Genomic DNA, 6050 nt, shown 5'->3' with positions numbered 1-6050 from the left:
ATAAACTATATTTTAGCCAAAAACAATGGTTTTATTGAGCATTATAAAAATTAAGTTTGGTACGGATAATAAGTACTTTGTCATTATCTATTAGTTAAATAACTTGTATTTATGATAATGATAATCCTTTTGATAATAGTGATATAAATGAATATATAAAAAATAATGAAAAAGATATAGTTAATAAAACTAGTTTTAATTTATATGACATACATACAGATTTGTTTGTTTTAAGTTTATTAATTATTAATTAATAAAAAGTTACTTAAATTATATATGAATTTTTATTTTAATAATATATTTTAAAATACTTGAAATATGCATGAAAAAATTTTTCTTATGATTTCATTATCTGTTTTTATAATTGGAGTTTATTTTATATTTTTTATTCCATATTAAAAATATATTTTCAATAATTTTAATTACTACCACACTTTCAAACACTCTTTAAAAAAAAAACTAATCAATTAATTATCTCTTGACTGCACTAAAACTCTCTTATAGATATTGATCTTAATATTGTAAAGTTTTAACAATATTAAAACTATTACAAATTCTAAATTCTACGAACCACAAGCTCCTAATTAATATTGAACTCTAACACTCGCCCTCAATATCAGTTGACATCATGTTTTCTTTTCTTTCTCTTAATTTTTTTTTTGACATTGAAAAAAGTAATTTCATCATTTTGCTCAACATCAATTCTTCCAAACTATGTTGTCTTTCCGCACCTTAACTAGATTCGTAGCTTTTCCAACTGAAAATGACTTGCAAGCTTGCAAGACTTTAATTTCTTGTATCTTACATCTAATGTTATCAACAGAAGCCTTTAGTCCTGCTCTTTAACAATAATGGCAACTTACAAATCTAAAATCTTTCTCTTGAAGCTTTTAACCTCAACATTATTAACCATTAAATTTTCATTAAACTTCTCCTAACTTGAACACTTTTTTGCGTAGCATCTTCTTCCTTCTTAAGAAATGAAGCATTGGATCCACATAGTAGAGGAAAGTCTCCAACAACAAAAACTCTTCTCTTAAAAAGATTACTCTTCTGAACAAAATTTTCAACTGGAACAACAAAATTCATCTTTGAAGATGATTGTTTTGGCTTTGCATCCAACTTCTTCTTTTTTTGTATATTTTTTGAACAATTCTTAATAGACACTGGAGATACGGTATTATCTTCTTCATTCGAATCAAACTCATTACTACTTTATTTTATCTAACTTTGTGAGACGACTTCATTACATACAAGAGGCTTTGTGATAGATGTTGCAGACTCCTCAAGCTCACACAGTAAGTCATCAAAATCAATAAGTTTTTATTTATCTTATTCATGGACTTTGTCTTTGTATTGAAGCAAAAAACCTTTTGAATTTTGAACTTATAATGAAACCCCCTCTTCCCGAGGGTCAATAAAAAATAATTCTATTTATTGATTTGGCTCCCTATCATAATCAAGATAACGATCACAATCTTGTTCATTGTTACAATCCTAACATATTTTACCATAATATGGGCCAAACAAGATATAATGACATGTTGATATTAGTTCTGTTACAAGCAACAAATCTTTTTTCAGGTCCTGGAACATGATAAACATCTTAAAGATATGCCTCATCAGAGTTATAGTAAGGTGTAATTGTCGTCTTATCAACATGAGTTATTTGTAGTTTCGAGTTATTAATTCTTTGTACCCTGTCAAATATTGTAACTTCTGTTCATCACATATCATGTGATTAGAATACTCAAGTCAAAATGCAATAACTTTCATAATTAATTTGATTTTTAATTATCGTTATCAATGCTAATTCCTCATTTTTTATGAGAAAGGATGCTTTAGCATCCCATTCATTTTCAACCAACCTTTCTGAACTTGAAATAACAGCATTGTTTTTTTGTAGGCTTTTTAAACCAACAATCTCTCATCATATGACCACCATTCCCGCATTTATAACATGTCTACTAATCTTGTCTCATGCCATAATTCTTTGAAGCTCGTCGTTACTGAAAGCCTTCCTTTCTTGTTATTGGATGGTCCCACTATGGATTCTATCCTTACAAGTATACCTCTAATTACTCTTGCCATTCTTTGAAGCTCGTCGTTACTGAAAGCCTTCCTTTCTTGTTATTGGATGTTCCAACTATGGATTCTATCCTTACAAGTATACCACTAATTACTCTTGCCATTATTGGTGTAGAGTGATTTCTCTTTACCCATCAACAAGATCCTTACAAGTATACCACTAATTACTCTTGCCATTATTGGTGTAGAGTGCTTTCTCTTCACCCATCACAAGATTCCCTCCATCTGTTTGGACATATTTTCTTGACCATCAAGTGGATTTTCAAACTCAACAAAATTGTGTCATTAAAGTCTTCAACCATAATGATTATTCTTTTCATCATTGTTTAACTAATAGTTGCTTCAGGTTATAATTTAAATTTCTCGTGAAGTTGCAATTTCATATCAGTCTTCCTTGATAAGAGGCTAGCAAGGGTGTGTTATGCTTCTTTTAATTTGATGTTGCAGCCTCCTGAATGTGCTCCGGCATATCTTCTTCAATTGTGGATTGTGGTCTTCAAGGTTCAAGGAAAACATTGTTTTACTAGCTTTCATCTTTCACTTGCGTAGGATAGATCATAGCGTGTTGACCATGCATTGTGATTTTGATTGTTAAGCTTTTCGATCCCTTCAACAATCTAAAGATCTCCCATGTATGCTGTGCTGTAAAAAGAAGGAAAGAAAGAAAACTAATGCTAGGTGTGACTGCTATTTTGGCTACTGGACGACCAAAAATTTTAATGTTGCTGTAATGCTTTATGCTGCTGCTGCTTTGTCTTGCGTCCAAGTTGTTGTGTTGCAAATTTGCTGCTGCTGGTCTTCTGCGTGTTGCAGCTAGAACTGGAGAAACATGGCTGCTGTGAACTACTGGACTGTTTTGCGAGGTCTACTGCTGCCACTTCTGAACACTACAATTGATTCTGATGTCTGGAACGTGATCTAAAATTGGATCGTCCTGAGAGATCTATTGTTGCTACTGGTATTCTTACAAGAAACAAACAGATGATGTGTTTGTTTTACTGATGCTACAAGATTTTGTTGCTGCAAAGAAGGATGATAGCGCGTGGGGTTCTGCTTCAAGCTGTTGCTGGTTTGTTTTTGAGAGGTCTGTCAAAGACACTACTGCTTCGTGAGAGCCTTGTTTTTTTCCTCCACAGCAGCTATTATTAGACTCACAAATCCTACACTTTCATCTTTATCCAACTAAGAAGAGAAGTAAAGGAATGCTTGGCAAATCATCAAAGCTTATACAGATCAGGGCATTTCATGACGAAAATCATGTTTTACATTTCCAAAATAAACTATACCTCAACCGTATAGGGAAATGGATGACAGGCATGTCATGTAGTCATACTTCACCCCTGCCATCACGATCACGTTCAAAATTCAGAAATTGAGTTACAAATTCCCTATCATATTGAACTTGAGTTTCACTTTCAAGGCCAAACATTCTGCAGTGAAAACAACTTCAAAATTAACAAATTCATGAAAAAAATGTATTTTATTAGATGTTTCGGCATGGAAAGAGAGGCATACTAAAAAAAAAAAAGCTCGCTACTCCAATAATATTTTCAAAAGGTAAAGAGTGTTACAACAAAATTAGAAAAGAGAAGGACCGGTCTCCTTTATTATACAAGTCCTTAAGGCCAAGCCAGTTGGTCTACACAAAACCTAGGCTCCTGCACTTGATCTTCAATCCCTGACTCATACTTGTTGCTATCCTTTGGCAATGGTTTCTGATTAGTAGTAGAAGACATAGCAGCAACACAAGAAGTGGTAAAGGAAGAAGAAGCTAACGATGACACAAAAGCCAGGTTTGTGTTTTGAGGACGAACAAGTTGTGACAACAAAAGCACAAGAGAAGCCATGGATCACTAAGCAAAGATTTTTCTTTTTAGTAAGGAAACGAATTCTGGGAATGAAGGTTTCACGGGTTTGTCACGTATTTTATACAACGATGAAACAACGGAGCCCCCTGGTTTTGGCCAGTCGTAACAGGCATGTCTCTGTTTTAAAAACCGGGTATGGTTTCTGCGGACGGTTTTGCTTTTTTCCTCCCCTCGAGGCTTTGAACAATGGGTCGGTTTCCAGCAAACCACAGAAGAAGTTTCTAAAATGTCCAAAACCATGGGCCTCCTAGTCCTCTGGTAGTTGCTGTTTTGGTGTTACGCATCATTACTTGTGTCAGGTTCACTTCCACAGGTTCAGGGTCGAGCTGACACATAAGGCAATCTGCTTGGCCCAATGGTGGCCTTCGATTAAAAAATATATATATATATATATATATATATATATATATATATATATTAAAACATGAATTAAAAAATATATATACTTAATAAAATAAAAATAGAAGGATAAAGAAACTATTTGTACTGAGTTTTATAGTTACTTATTAGCTAAATGGGTTATACTAATTTAGTCAAGTTGATCGGTTTGAAAGAATTTCAACTCATATTCTATCTGTAATATTTATCTATTTGGTTTTTTGATCAATTAATATTAATAATATTGATATTAATAAAAACATTTATAAATTTTAATGAGTCAAATTAGATTAAATAATGCAAATATTATAAATTCCTCGGCTTCTTGTTTTTCCACGCGTACCGCTGATCTCAGGAGCTTCACTATTATGGAACTCCGCTAGCAGCCTTCTGATCAGTTTGGTAGCCCCAACTTGTGCCTTTGAATTTTGCTGCTTTTAGTTTGGTAGAATGAGTGCCTGTTTCATGATTTGTTTTTTTTCGAGAAAAAAGAGAGTCTATTTTCAAGTGTTTTAGGGCCACCAAAGGCCTAAACTGGTCACCGGCCAGAATGAATTCAAATATTTAGATAGAAAGAAAGTAATTAATCTAATTATTATCATTTTTAACATTCGCTAATCTTATTCCTCTTTATCTTAAATTTGATTATTTAAATTTAAAGAAAATAACCAAACATTTTTAAAATAAATTATCACTAAAACTTATGTGTATAAATTAGAATCAATTTCGTTATCACTAAAACTTGTAATATTTAAAATAATAAATAGATATCATTATCTTCACTTTAGCTTACAACAAGCATTATTATTATTATTATTATTATTGAACTAACTTTAAATAAAAATTTATTCACTCATCAAAATCATGTTGAAAATTATAATCATAAAAAAGAAGAAGATAATTTACAGTAAAAAATGAAGTTATGATTTATTCGGTCATTAAATTATATCTTGAAATATTTTCAATAATAAAATTAATCATATATTAAAAAAAAATAAACTAGCATAAATTTAAAATATAAAATAATCAAAAATAAAAGATAATAATTTCTTCACAAATGCATATTTTTGTTATCTTTCAATCCCCAGCTCTTCATCATTAAATCTAATTATTTTAATAGCATGATCAGTTTTTATTTCTCTATATTATATGTGTTATGATTCTTATATCAATTTCTCAATAATAATATTCATTTTCTTTCATAATATTAAAAACTCCCTCATTGGATAAAAACAAATTCTTCTTATACTTCTTAATCTAAATTCTTCTTTAATTAATTGATTTTACTCAATTCACAAACAACTAATTTACTAATACACTCGTTTTTAAATTATTATAAATTATTAAATTGTATAAAATAATTTATTTATTGTTTATTATTTTGATTTTTTTCATATTGATATTTTCTTTCTCTTTTCTTGTCACACATGTTTCTTTTTTATTTTTACTTTTATAATTGTTTGCTTTTATATTTAATTATGAAAATTAATTAATTAAAATCAATGGCACATGTCTGAGTATAGATTGAGATTCTGAATTATGAAATGTTTAAGGAGGACATTTCTGGAAAAAAAAAACTTGGTTATGTTTCCATGTCTATCTTCTTTGTCTTCTTTCAGATAACTCAAAATTATGTTTTGTCTTCATGCATTTTTGTCTTTCATATATTTATATTTTCTATTATAAAACAGTAAATAAACTATCTAGCTAGCAAGG

Source organism: Populus euphratica, unplaced genomic scaffold, assembly GCF_000495115.2.
Source record: "Populus euphratica unplaced genomic scaffold, PopEup_1.0 scaffold3000.1, whole genome shotgun sequence".
NCBI classification, from domain to species: domain Eukaryota; kingdom Viridiplantae; phylum Streptophyta; class Magnoliopsida; order Malpighiales; family Salicaceae; genus Populus; species Populus euphratica.
This window is presented reverse-complemented; position numbering follows the sequence as displayed.